Consider the following 15,016-nt stretch of genomic DNA (forward strand, 5'->3'; position numbering starts at 1 on the left):
AGGGGCTTTAGCTTCAGTTTGTCTCCTAACATCCTACAGTACATTGGTTTAGCACAATTGAGTTGCCGGGATAATAATTCTAGTAGGCAGCTCAACTTCGAAGGTATAGTTTGTAAGATTGAAATAGTTGTCATACTAGTTATAGTAGTTTCATTTGTGAGATAAGCACATTGTGATTTATGGTTTCAGCCCTTTTAGCCGAGAGACTCCAGGGCAAAAACTACCATGGCAACAGAATACACATGGTCAAATTTTCAAGTAATAGAAAACAGCCATTTAGTTATGGCCAAGAAGCAGTGTTGGGGGTAATGAAACAGGTTTGATTTGGAATTTGGAAAAAAAACAAAAAACAAAAAACAAAAAAAAAACCCACTTAGGTTCATGACTTGGCATTGTCACCTACTACCTGCATTCAATCCAGCAACTGTTTCTTAAGGAGTCCCTATGAACAAAAAATAAGAGATACCAAGTTCAATACAACATCTCATTCCAGAGCTTGTATACCCTAAAGAATGAGCCCTCCTCAAAGTAGTCACCTTGAGCTGTCGCTCAGTTGATCAGATGATTGGAACCTTATGCAGCCTTGTGAAATTGCTTTCAGTATTTACAGTTTATACTTTCAAAGTCACTGAGTGCATCATCTTCATAGTTCAAACTTGAATTTGATTTAGAAATAGTCAAAAAATTTTAGAGCAAAGAGATGGTGGTCAGACTTTTTTGATGTGTTTATTGATGATGATACTTAATTTATTTGTATGCTTTGTAAATGGCGCTTAAGACCTTTCTAGGAGAGAGTTGTTGGAATGTTTTGTTTTGTTCCCCCACCTCCTTTAAAAAAAAAAAAAAAAGATCACAGCAGACAAACATCCCTTGTCATGTAATTGACTTCAACTCCATTGGGACTGAAGCAGTTATGATGTTCTTTCATGGTTTGTCAAAACTAATGAGAGAGACAAAGGCCACAATAAAGAAAAGTGGGGGCAAACCACTATTCTTGGTGAAAAGGCTGGTCCACTGGGCCCTTGTGACTCACTCTGACCTGGATTCTACTTCTGGTCCTGGTTTGGAGTAATTGCCATTTTCCAGCACACATGTTCCATTTAGGCATATCAAATAGTCATTTGGCATTTGGCAGTAGTAACTTTTACTGCTAACATTTGAAGAATAAAACATCCTTCCCTCAAGAAGTTTGCTTCTGGTTACTTTATCTATTCTCTATTTATTTCTAATAACCCACTGGCACATTTTGTCTTTGGCCTAACACAAATATACAACCAGTCAAACATTCAAGTGCAAAGTAGAACTTACTGAGGAGTGCAGAAAATTTAGGGTACAAACAACAGTGTTTAGGAATGGTGATGGGGGAGTCAGTTTCTTTTCATTAATGGGCTGTCTCATCTTTTCTCAACCAAAGTATCTTCATCAGAAATTCTGTTATGTACATTTGTTGTTCTTGTTTACCTTTTCTGTAACTGTAAAAATGTTGGATCCAGTGTGAGGATTAGTGAATTACTCTGTTACATGAAATAAAAATTAGTTCATTAGTGTGTGTGATAGCCCCTATAATGTCTCATTGATTACCTCCTAAGATGGGATTTTCCTCTTGGCTTTCCTGCTTTTTTCACCTGTCATTTATACTGCAATTAGTTGCAGTGGTGTAATTGCAAAATCTTAGTGTTTTAAAGAATAGCATTTAATTGTGCCAATATTACATGCTAACATGAGTCAGGCTCTCCTTGTGGCAATCACTCAAGAATTTAGGATGATGAAGTCTTCGTTTTGAAACATGCTTCTATAATGTTTGCTGTAGGGGACATGTTGAACTATGTACCTTTTCTTACAGCTTTTGTCTATGAGTGGGTCACTTCTGCTGATACATTAGATCGGCCAGTGTAAGTCAAATGTGACTTTTGAGCCTTGTGTGTGAAACATAAAAGTGACATTTGTGAACAGCTTGAAGATCAACACAGTTGCAGTAACACTTATCTATACCCTCTGTTTAAAGTTTATAGAGTATTTTCAGATTTTAATTTAATCCTGATAACAAAACCATGAGGCAGGAAGAATTTTGTTTTTCCTGTCTTACAGATGAAGAACCCAAGATTTGGTCAAATGCTTGGCTCAAGTTTACATGGGTTAGTAGTACTGCAGGTGGGATTAATCTTTCTTTCTAGAACCTTTTACAACAAGTTCATGAACAATGACTTTTTGCTAATTTAGCGGATACCTCTTTCCTCTTTATCTCTAGCATTGGACATTTTGGGCCACTTCTTGAAGACATGAAAATCTTTTGCTTTTCCTCTATTACATCTGATGGTTTTTCTTCTATCTCTTTCTGATTATTTAACACAAGAGATTCTCAGGACTCTTCCCTAGGTCCTTTTATGTGTTTCTACTTTATATACTTTCCTTAAACATTCTCCTCCATCCATGTATTCCATCTATGTACTGACACTGCCCACATCTATCTTCAGCCCCCAGTCTCTCTCCTGGTCTCGGTCATATATATTTATTTATTTATTTATTTATTTATTTATTTATTTTTAATTTTATTATTTTTTTAATTTACACCCCAATTAGTTAGCATATAGTGCAACAATGATTTCAGGAGTAGATTCCTTAATGCCTCTTACCCAGTTAGCCCATCCCCCCTCCCACAACCCCTCCAGTAGCCCTCTGTTTGTTCTCTATATTGAGTCTTTTGTGTTTTGTCTCCCGTTTTTATATTATTTTTGCTTCCCTTCCCTTGAGTTCATCTGTTCTGTGTCTTAAAGTCCTCATATGAGTGTTTGGTCGTATTTATAAATACCTACATTTTGATGTCCTAGAAGTAAAACTTAACATGCGTAAAGCCAAACCTAGGGTTTTTCAATCCAAACGTTTGTCCCTTATACCCTGTCCCTGTGTGTGGTATCCTTATCTACTAACTTCTCAAGCTTAAGACTTAAAACTTAACCTTAATTCTCACCTTCTCTTTCTTCTTATCTCCAAGTCTAATCAATGATGGCTCCTGTTTTTCAACTATATGCCAACTCTACAGTCCTACTGCCGTCATCCTACTCAAGGTGGTAGTAGCCTCTCTAGCCTGGTTTACAAAAATAGCCTTATGGTTCTTGCCTTTTTTCAATTTTTTTTTCAATCCCCCATAGCTTTTAAGGTATAACACAGACTTCTCATGATGTGCAAGATTCTATATCATATGGTCTCTGTCTACCTTTTGAGCCTCATCTTTGGACCTTCCTTCTCATTCTGTTCTGTGTTACCAGAGGGAGCCTAGGGATAGAGAGGCAGCTGAGATGTCTGATGGCCATTCCACAAGGGGTACTAAAATATCACTAGAATCAATTGAAAACATGCTATCTTTTTCATACATGTACTCCTTTTTAATGTTGAAGATTTTCATTTGTGTGTGTTCACAAGAAGTTAGGGGTCTAGGAAAATCACTGAATAATTGGCAAAGGAGATTAAGAACTGGAAACGTTTTTGATCTTTATCAGAAATGACTCCTTTAGTTTAGTGGAAATGAATTAATAAGTGAACCCTTTTATACATTCTTTATTAATATAACCCTCTATTCCATTAAATAGATCTTTTAACACATGTTTATAAAGGATATCAGTTTGAGGTAGTCCAGAATAGTCTGTGTTGGAAGCCAAATGTTTTGGTCTAGACATGGTTCCAGCTGTACATGCTGTTTGTTCTGTTTTATGCATACTTTGCTTCTGCCTTATATCCTCCTATATGTGCCTCTGGAAACAGCTTACAGGTATACCTTCCCTGACTTCACCCTATCCTTACACCTTTTTCCATGCTAGGTAAGGAGCCTCATTTCTTGTCTACCATCTTGAACACCCTCATCTTAAAGATGCTCATCCACTGTAATATAGTTGTCTTTCTGCTCTTTTGTACCCCCACTAGATTGTTGACTCCCTTGGGTGGGCACTTTTCCTGTATTGTTTTTTGTTTGTTTGTTTACTGTTCTCAATCTGTAGAAACATACTTGACTTACAGGAAACAGTATAGAATTTAAATGAATGTGTTCTGCGTCTATTTATTTTTTTCGTTTTCTTTTTTTTTTTTTATTCTTAATGTTTATTTTTGAAAAAGTGAGAGAGAGAGAGATGGAGTGCAATCAGGGGAGGGGCAGAGAAAGGAGACACAGAATCTGAAGAAGGCTCTAGGCTCCGAGCTGTCAGCCCAGAGCCTGATGCAGGGCTTGAACTCACAAACTGTGAGCCAAAGTTGGATGCTTAACCAACTGAGCCACCCAGGCACCCCATATTTTTCCCTTTTTTATACCAGTGAGTCTCAGTCAACTTACCTTAAGCTAAAAATTGTTGGGAATGCTAGGATAAAGAGAGAAGCAGCAGCAGTTACCAGGGGATTATGTATGACAATCTGGGGGAAAGGGGAAATACATGTTTAAGTAAAGAGCTAAAGGTAACTGGGGAAAATGAAGAAAATCATTATGAATTAGATACTTCCACAAAGAGTAAAGTTTTTTGTTTTTGTTTTTTTTTTCAATTTATTTATTTGGAGAGAGCGTGTGCTCGTGTGATCGGGGCGGGGGGGGGGGGCGGTGGGCAGAAAGAGAGGGAGAGAGAGAATCCTAAGCAGGCTCTGTGCTGTCATCTTGGGGCTCCATCCCATGAATTGTGAGATCATGACCTGAGCCAAAATCAAGACTCAGATGCTTAACCGACTGAATCACCCAGGTGCCCCAACACAGAGACTAAAGGTTTAATCACTGAAGGGATATTCAATTTGAGAAAGCCTGATGTGAAATTGTGTGCCTAAGAATGGGAAGAGAGGTTTTTGTGACCCCAAGTATACTAAGCATTACAATTACAGTGAACATCTCTATTTTGTTAGAAATGAAGTTAGTTTTTACACTGGTAGCTAATCAGAGTTGGAAAGTGCTTTGGATTTGTGTATCAGCAGCCACACCAAATTGATTCTCACAGCATAGAAGTTTTATATCATAGCTGCATGGTGCACTTTTTTCTCAGTGCCTGGCCAAGTTATTGGCTCTGAAGAAAGTCAAATGTCAGTGATTCTAGAAGGCAGGGATAAATCTGAAGATTACAAGATGTATCTGGCTCACTCTTCTGTACTAGTAGATTTATTTGCCCTTTGCAGCTGAGATCTATACTAACTCCAGAGTTACTCCTGAATTTTCTACAGCGATGGGCAAGAGGCTTTGACCTCTTTTCATTTTCAAAGTGCCTTAAAATGACTTGGTGGAGCATTTGGGTAGACTCTGGTGCCTGCTGTAACACCTCCTGGGAAATGACTCTTGATGTGATAACTTCTTAGAGGATTCCGTTCGGCTCCTACCAAGCTGGCCCTAGTTAGTCAGCTAGATTTTAATATAGTCCCAGTGAAATGTACTATAGTTTTAGACTGATAAGAATACCATACTGCTGTTATTTGAAAGCATTTATTAAACTTCAATTATACATTTATAGATATTAAAAGAAAACATGAAAGTGTTTTCATTTGAGAGAATTGCTGCTACCAGTTTCTTCTAAAGTAAGTTTATTTTTTACTAACGAGCACATCTCTCTTCTTGTGATGTCTACCCATCAGTAGATGCTTACCACTGTTTTGAATCCAGGGTTCTTTTGTGTTTAACAACCAAAAGCAGCATATTTCTGTTTTGTGTTTAGAGTAACAGGAACTAAATACATGAATAAAATGTAAAACTCCACAGTAAGCATACATTATTATACAATCTACATTCCTTAATTTATTATGCAATTATGTTGCATCTTATTTGATACTGTTTAAGTTATAGTGACTAACTTGTAAAACCTGATTGTTTTCTGATGTTTAAATGATTAGAATAATTTAGATTCTAAATTTAGTTTCCTAATATGTAAAAGGGGAAAGTATATAAAAATATTGCTGTGTATGTGTTGCAAAGTATAAGAGCAAGATGAAGCTTGAACTTGAACTCTCATGTGTCCTAAGAGCTTTGAATCTGAGGGCAAATTAATCAACCTCTGTGAACCTCAATTTCGTTTTCTGTAAAATATGGACGGGACCTACCTTCTAGGAGTGTCTTGAGGACTACAAGTATATTAAAGATCCTCTGTAAATAAATGATAGCTATTTGATGATGATAATATTGTAAGCAAAATAGCCTTCCATCTTAAATATTCACTAGGATATTATTTTCAAAAGATCTTATTGCTAGCTTTTTTCATGCTGTATCCTGAAATCAACTATCAGGTAAATAATACGACCAGAAATTCTCCACAACTCTTCATTTTGTTGGATGGCATCTTTACTTTAGGGACTTCCTTCTTTTTCCCAGTAGAGCCATTATGTGAATGAGGTGAGGAGGTGGTAATTTTAATCATAATCTAGTATACAAGGAAAGGAATATGTTTAAACTTTGATCCTTCATTTGGAGAGGAAATAATGCAATTGCCTGTTTAAGCTGAAGGCAAGATAATTCCAGGATATAATGAGCATAAAGCTTTCTTTAGAGAGAGAGGTAAATGCTAGCCTGCAGAGGCTCAGAATCACCCTTCTTTTGATCTTCCTTTCCCATCTTTTCTCTTCTTTCATCTGACTGCTAACTGTTCATATTCTTGGGCATCAAACAACTGTAGGAATTTTCTTCCTCTTGAACTCTGGATGGCTGGAAGAATGGTCATATCAAGTTTACCGATACGCAGAATAACTTTGAAAATGAGAAAAAAATATATATAATAGCAGCTTAAAAGCTTGAAAATGAAAGAATTTTTCAGTAGAACCTTAACATAATCTATTAATAAGAATAAAATTTAAATTCAGTATCTTTCCTTGTGCTTTCTCTTTATTTGATGATTTCAGTTATTTTCAATATGTTTGATTTTACAATGAGATATGTAAAACAGAGAAATGGAATATTCATGGGTGTCTTGGTAGATCCATGGAACAGAAATTACAATGAGTCACAGTCTCTGGGTATGTGCTGTAGGTCTGAAATCTAAAATATAATAATCAGAAACAAAGTATACACTTCTTGGTATAGGTAACAGATACACTTCTTATATAGGTAACCTTGAAGTTTTCCAAATATTTATCAAGTCAGAATTAAATATTTCTTTTACCAGTGAAATCATGTGTTACTCAATATCCTCAATCTAATTTATTTTCATTTTCATAAATTATAAACAACTAGCCACAGGTTATATTTAATTATGAATAACTGCATGATACAGGTACATGCTTTGTTACAGAAACATAATAAAACCAGTTATGCATTTAGGTCTATGTAACAGAAAACTCAGCATACTTTCAATTAGCAGAAAATCCCACAGACTGCGTAATTAAAATAGAAATTTGTATTTCTCACAAAGAAAGTGAAGATGAATGGTTTGGGCCTTAGCATTGACCCATCCTTTATCTTTCTGCTCTATTATCTTTAGCACATAGTCTTTATATTCTTATGCTTAGAAGATGGCTGGGTGCATCTAGGCCCACACGTTCATGCCCGCTCACTCTGTCCATTTTAACCAAGCATACGTTAATTTTCCTATAAACTTTATCTACATCTTTCAGTTTACAAATTATTGATCAGAACTGTTCCATGATCTTGCTTGACTGAAAGTGAGCCTAGATACTCAAGGCTTTTAGTTATACACCTTCCTGAGAAAAGTCCTTTGGCCTCACCTATCAGAACATCCCAGAGCTCTGTCCTTTGCTCCAAAAAGGACACTATTTCTGCCTAAAGATGAAAAGACCCAATGAGACTGTGTTGTAGTTCCCTAATATCACATCTGTGTATAAAACCCTCTGAAGAGAATCCGGGTGTTTTCATTTCTCCCAAGAAAAGTCTACAGCTATCCTCAATATCACCAACCCCTGAGTCATGGCTTTCACTTTTCTAAACCTGATCTGTATTTTTCTGGATTATTTTCTTAGGGGAATGTAGAGACTTTTGACTACTCTGGCCCCAGATGAGCTGATTAGGTGCCCTCAGCTGGCCTCAAGACTTGGGAACACCACCATCTTTTCCTTTTAATTTCACAGATATTTTACTCTTAAAAAGTATGAGTATTTTGAGAGGAAATGAGTTTATCAATTACTAATAATATATATATATTCTTGGGCTCATGAAAAAATGATCTGACTGGAGTGCCTGGGTGTCTCAGTCAGTTAAGTGTCTGTCTTTTTTTTTTTTTTTTTTTTTTTTTTTATTTTTTTATTTTTTTTTTGTTTTTTGTTTTTTTTAATTTTTTTTTCAACGTTTTTTTTTTTTATTTATTTTTGGGACAGAGAGAAACAGAGCATGAACGGGTGAGGGGTAGAGAGAGAGGGAGACACAGAATCGGAAACAGGCTCCAGGCTCCGAGCCATCAGCCCAGAGCCTGACGCGGGGCTCGAACTCACAGACCGCGAGATCGTGACCTGGCTGAAGTCGGACGCTTAACCAACTGCGCCACCCAGGCGCCCCAGTGTCTGACTCTTGATATGGCTCAGGTCATGATCTCATGAATCATGAGATCGAGTCCTGTGTGGGTCTCTGTGCTGGCAGCATGGAGACTGCTTTGGATTCTCCCTTTCCCTCTCTCTTTGCCCCTCACCCATTCATGCACATGCATGCACACTCTCTTGCTCTCAAAAATAAGTAAATAAACATTAAAACATGGCAAACAAAATGATCTGATATATCTTCAAGTCTTTTGGAGAATATAGTATTGGTGAGGTTAGAAAGAAAGTTAAAGATGTCAATTTATGCTCAATCTTTAAAACATGAATTGTCTTTTATTATCTAACGGCTTGCATGTGTATGGGGCTTTAATCTTATACCTTCCTATGCTTTTCTTTTGAAAGCTTGTTACTGTTGTTCTTCACAACATACCTAGCATGGACTTTTCATATAAATATAGGATTTTATCATCATAGGCAAGGTTAGGGTTTTGTCTTTGGTAATAGGACTAAAGAGCGATTTGTGGAAGAGTGTGATTCTTCTTTGTTGTCAGAATAGAAGACCATTGCTGTGTCCAGAGTCATATTAACTTTCTCTCCTAAGAGGTTATAGGCCTAGTATCTATGCTTTTTCTGTACTATTATTTGTAGATCATGAGTAACTAATGTCTGAATTACTATTGTTTTTTAATTGTTTTACAGTGTTCTCTCAAGAGGACTGGTTATTATCTCAGAATTCTGGAAGTTCACAAATGAGTTCATTTGTCATTTCCATGTTTTTTTCCAGCTCTTATATTTCTGCATTAAAAATCCCTGATACTTTTGTTATTTGTACGCTGTTGTTGTTTACACATGGAGTCTTTCATTTTCCTGTTGGTAATATTATGGTTGTTCTTTAAAATTGTGCTTGCTAGAGATATGAATGTAATGAAACTCTTTTTGCTTCACTTCCCTAAGTTGCCCGTAATTGAAAACTATATGCTATCCATGTGGTATTAGGTAAATTTCTACTCACAAGTATAACACATAAGCAGGAAATACATAGAAACAAGGGTGTTAAAATAAGTTTTGTTGTGGCAGGTCCAAAGTACCTTTGAAGTTAGAAGACATGAAAAACAAACAAAAAACAATGAGCCTAAAAAAAAAAAAAAAAAGGAAAGAAAGGTTAGAGGATATTTAAAAATTGAGTGAATAGGGGTGCCTGGGTGGCGCAGTCGGTTAAGCGTCCGACTTCAGCCAGGTCACGATCTCGCGGTCCGTGAGTTTGAGCCCCGCGTCAGGCTCTGGGCTGATGGCTCAGAGCCTGGAGCCTGCTTCCGATTCTGTGTCTCCCTCTCTCTCTGCCCCTCGCCCGTTCATGCTCTGTCTCTCTCTGTCCCAAAAATAAATAAACGTTGAAAAAAAAAAAATTGAGTGAATTTAGATAACTGCAAATTGTACTAGACTGAATTTAAAAAAGAAATATTTTAAAATAATTATAGACTCATAGGAAGTTGCAAAGTAGTTCAAAGAAGTCTCCTTTCTCAAGCTTGCCCCTGTGTTAGTATTCTTGCATAACTATATTACAGTATCAAAACCAGGAAGTTGGGGCACCTGGGTGGCTCAGTCGGTTAAGCGTCCAACTTCGGCTCAGGTCCTGATCTCACAGTCTGTGAATTCGAGCCCTGTGCTGGGCTTTGTACTGATGGCTCAGAGCCTGGAGCCTGTTTTGGATTCTGTGTCTCCCTCTCTCTCTGCCCCTCACCCGTTAGTGCTGTGCCTCTCTTGTTCTCAAAAAATATATAAAACATAAAAATTAAAAACAAACAAAACCAGGAAGTGAACATTGATACAATCTACAGACCTCATTCAGATTTCATGAGTTTTTTGTTACATGCGCTTATTTGTGTGTATCCACTTCTTTGCAATTTTATCACTAGTACATGTTAATGTAACCACTTTCATTATGAAGATATGGATCTAGTCCATCCATGGACAAAATGGAACTACCTGTTCTTTTATACTCCTGCTGTCTGTCTTCCTGCTCATCCCTAACCTTTGGTAACCAGTGGTTTGTTTTCCATCTCTATAACATTTACTTTTTCATTTGTAGAATGATTTGAAACTTAAACCATATACTTTGTAATCTTTGGAGATTGGCTTTTTTTTTTTTCCTCCACTCAGCATAATGCCCTTAAGATCTGTCCCAAGTTGCACAGATCCATAGTTTCTTTTTGTCACTGAATGGTATTCCACTGTATGTATGTTGTAGTATGGTATGTATGTTCCATAGTGTGTACACCTGTTGAAGGACATATGGATTATTTCCAATAGTTTTGGCTATTAAAAATATTTTCATGAAGTTAAGGTATTAATATTTACATGTGGATTTTACTTTTCTGAGAGAAATGCCTATGAGCGTGAATGCTGGGTCATATGGCACGTGTATGCGCATTTTTCTAAGAACTTGCCAAACTACTCTCCATGGTATCTTTGCCATTTTGGATTTCAACCAGAAATGTATATTTTATTGCCTATGGATATTTGGTTCTTTTTTAAGATCATGAACTGACAGACTTGTATTGAAGAGCCACCTGAGCAAAATAAATTGGTGTTTTAGTTAGGTCTCACTGAAATATATGAATGATGACACTTGTCATCTTGTGTTGCAGTTTTTTCAATATTTAATTTTCGTATTTTTTCTCTTATGCCATAACATTTCTTAATTTATATCTTAAACATATAGACTGAATTTGTAATTTTAATTTGACTTTTTAAGGTTCTTATTTCATGTCTTACACTTAGAACCCACTTGCTTGTCAGTACCACATATTGTTCAGTTCAATATTATAAAAAATATTGCTTTTAAAAATAAGTTTCATTCATTTTATTTTCTTGACTTAAATAAGCAAATCTTCGAAACCATTTTGTTATGCTCTTACTTCTAGGAATGAATATGTTAAATCTTAAGTAAGGTAATGTTAATATTTCCTAAGATTAGTGACTTTTTATCTAACTGAAATTACCCTTTGGTTTATTTCAATCTTAATATTTACTTTGATGTTTGTCAGATTCATTGTGCTATTAGTATAATAGAAATCAGAGCATGTCAATTTCGAGACAGAAATTGCTTAGATGTTGAGAGATGAAAGTTATTAGTACGTTTATTTGGCAAAATTTGTGAAATTTGAGTAAGATAGCTAAAAATTTACCCATCTTTAAACAGAAAAGTAAAGTGGAACTTTTGAGGATTTGTTCATTCTACACTGATTACTCACTATGACGAATATGAGGCACTGAACATCTGAAAGAGACTTCTGCCAGCTCTACTGATAATAAATTATCATCATCACAATAATAATTATTACAATTTATGTATACATAATTTTATGTGTATTGAGTCTGAGATCTGTATTTCTAAGAAGCTCCCAGGAGGTGCTGATGCTGCTGTTTCACGGATATTTTGATTAGCAAGGCACAACATGGCCCCAACTCAATTTAAAACTGTGTTAGTAATGGGCCAAATTTTATTCTATAAATATTTAAGTTATATTTTCTAATTATTTGAAAATAAGTGATCCATATACACTAATATAGTTAACCAGATTATTTAATTTTTTTTAAAATTTTTTTTTAACGTTTATTTATTTTTGAGACAGAGAGAGACAGAGCATGAACAGGGGAGGGTCAGAGAGAGGGAGACACAGAATCCGAAACAGGCTCCAGGCTCTGAGCTGTCAGCACAGAGCCCGATGCGGGGCTCGAATTCACGGACCGCGAGATCATGACCTGAGCAGAAGTCAGCCGCCCAACCGACTGAGCCACCCAGGCGCCCCCAGATTATTTAATTTTTAAATGTCACAATGATTTTTCTATTTACTGTTGGTAAAAGGAGTTTTATCATTATCAAAGTTACTTTTTCTCATATTTGCATTGTGAGTTTCAATGCTGCATATAGGTCTTCAGGATAAGATATAAAAGAGGACTACATAGAGAAAATTATTCGCCACACTAGTGTTCCAGGGTATACATAAGCATCTGAGTCATAGGCTATTTCATTAATTTGTTTAACAAATCTATTTTTGACCTCCTCATTGTCCCAGGCATTTCTCTATGTGATAGTAGAACTATTATGAGTAAGGTAGGCTTCCTACCTGACAGGAGTTCTAACTGGGGACATGAACAAATAAATGCAGTTATAGTAGATACTTGTGCATAAAATTCAGTATAAGACAGATGAAAGCATATCCTGTTCTGTTAAGGAAGTGGAGTATATACTACAAAGGGGTTCATTTCAATTGCCTGAAATTCTTAAAATTATTCCTCTATAAAAGAAGGATTGAGTCTTAATGAATGTGGACAAAGTTTGAGCTATTTTTGGAAGGAGTCACAGAATGTGGTCGCTAAAACATGAATCCACATTAAAACTATGATGAAGTTATATGACTGCTACACAGCTTTTATTGCTTTTAAGTGAAAGTTTACTTGCAAAAATGGCTCAGTTGCAAAATATGCTTGTGTAAGAGTTGCCATCTTGTGTAAGAACTGAAGCCTCTAAAATGGTTTATAAATCGTATTTGATAACACATCAGCATGTTTCTTTAACAGATAAGCCCATTTTGGAAGGGATTGTGGACTATTTTTAGAGGCAATGAAGCAATTCTTAAGTAAGCTAAGGGCATCCATTCCTGAATGAGTCAGGGGAGCATTTTGATGAGTGTCACCCAGTCAGGAAGGTCTCAGAAATGCACAGGAATGCTGAGTTTCTCCACCTGATCACACCCTAAGTGTCTCACCTAGATTAGCACTACTCTGTAGAAATATAATATAAGCCACATATGTAATTTCAAAATTTCTAGTGGCCACATGGGAAAAGATAAATAGAAACAGATAAAAATGAATTTTTGGAATATATATTTTTAACCCAGTGTATTCAAAATATTATAGTTTCCACATATAGTTTAAAAGTTAGTGATAAGAGGGGCACGTGAGTTGCTCAGTTGGTTAAGTGTCCAACTCTTGATTTCGGCTCAGGTCGTGATCTCACGGTTTGTGAGTTTGAGCCCCACATTGGGCTCTGTGCATGGGTTCACAGCACGGAACCTGCTTGGGATTCTCTCTCTCCCTCTCTCTCTTCCCCTCCCCCACTTGCGCTCTCAAAATAAATAAATAAACATTAAAAAAAAATACTGATGAGATATTTTACATGTGCTGTCCATACCAAGTCTTTGGAATCTGATTATATTTTGCACTCACAGCTTTCAAGTGTTCCATAGCCACGTATGGCTAGTGGCTAACATATTAGAGTGCAAGTTTAGATTATACATTTGGAAGAAGAGTTTTTATGGAAAGAATTGGTATGACTGATAAAAATAATGGAAGGGGAAGATTAAGAAGAGAGAGAGGTTCAGTCAGCCCATAGTGATTCTGATTTTGCTTAAGAGAGAGTCAGAAATTATTAAAATTTTTTTATGTTTATTTATTTTTGAGAGATCGAGAGCACGAGCAGAGGAGGGGCAGAGAGAGAGTGACACAGAATCTGAAGTAGGCTCCAGGCTCTGAGCTGTCAGTACAAAGACTAACGTGGGACTTGAACTCACAAACTGAAAGATCATGACCCGAACCAAAGTCAGACACTCAATAGACTGAGCCACCCAGGTGTCTTGAGAGTCAGCAATTATTGACTGGTGACCTTTTAAAATAACTAATACTTAAACAGAAATATAAATGGATGATATCATAAATATAAACATAGAGATATGTCATGTACTTAATTAATTGGGATCTACTAGGTAGTCAAGTTTTCCACAAGTTATTTGACATGGCTAGTCCATATTGCCCTTTTCATTTAGGTGATTCTTATTTATATAATTTTTATTTGCTGAATGAAGTACATCTATCCCATAAAGCAAAACAAACAAAACAAAATAAACAGCCAAAGTAAATCTGGCCCTTCTTGATAAAGTGAGATTAGGTGGCTCCTCTGTGCTGTAACGGTCCTAGACCTTTCGGGATGTGCCAGCCTTACTTTGACTCAGCCTATGACAGCTGTTCCTAACTTTGTTGTCCTAAGAATCTTGCTTTTTGCAGTGACTCATTATGACTTGCATTATTCCAGAGTTGGTCCTCTGCTTGTAAGAGAGAAAGGTTGGAAAGCTTGTTCCTTGATCACTCTTGGAGCTATTGACAGTATTGTGGGTGTGTGTGCATGCACGAACATGAGTGTTTTGTGTTTTATCCCCTTTTTTCATGACTTGCTTTTCTTATTTCCTCTATACAGTAGTTTCTTCAGTATTTATACTTTTTATTTTGCTCTTACTCTCTTTGCATACTTAATAGTTACCCTTGCAACAATAAAAATCATTACCATTTGTAAAAGTATTTGTCGTCATGAAGTACCAAGCAGATTCTTCCCATGGAATGCTATTTTCCTTCTCTCTTTACTACTGTTTTCTCCACATTATAGCTGCTCAGTACATGCTGACTCACTGTGCATCCCTGGGATGCTGCCTGTGTGTTTTGAATTTAAGAAGAGAAGAATATATTTAGGAAACACATTATTGTCTTTTAGGTGTTTTCCACAGAGCATAGAATAGAGGTTTTTACTCAGGGG

The 15,016-nt window shown here is 36.3% G+C and overlaps 1 protein-coding gene across 1 annotated transcript in view; it reads left to right on the top strand.

Annotated features, from left to right (window-relative positions):
• Window positions 1–15,016, top strand: part of GBE1 (1,4-alpha-glucan branching enzyme 1) — a 276,566-nt gene that overhangs the window by 1,057 nt on the left and 260,493 nt on the right. The window lies entirely within an intron of this gene.

Source organism: Lynx canadensis, chromosome C2 (genome assembly GCF_007474595.2).
Source record: "Lynx canadensis isolate LIC74 chromosome C2, mLynCan4.pri.v2, whole genome shotgun sequence".
NCBI classification, from domain to species: domain Eukaryota; kingdom Metazoa; phylum Chordata; class Mammalia; order Carnivora; family Felidae; genus Lynx; species Lynx canadensis.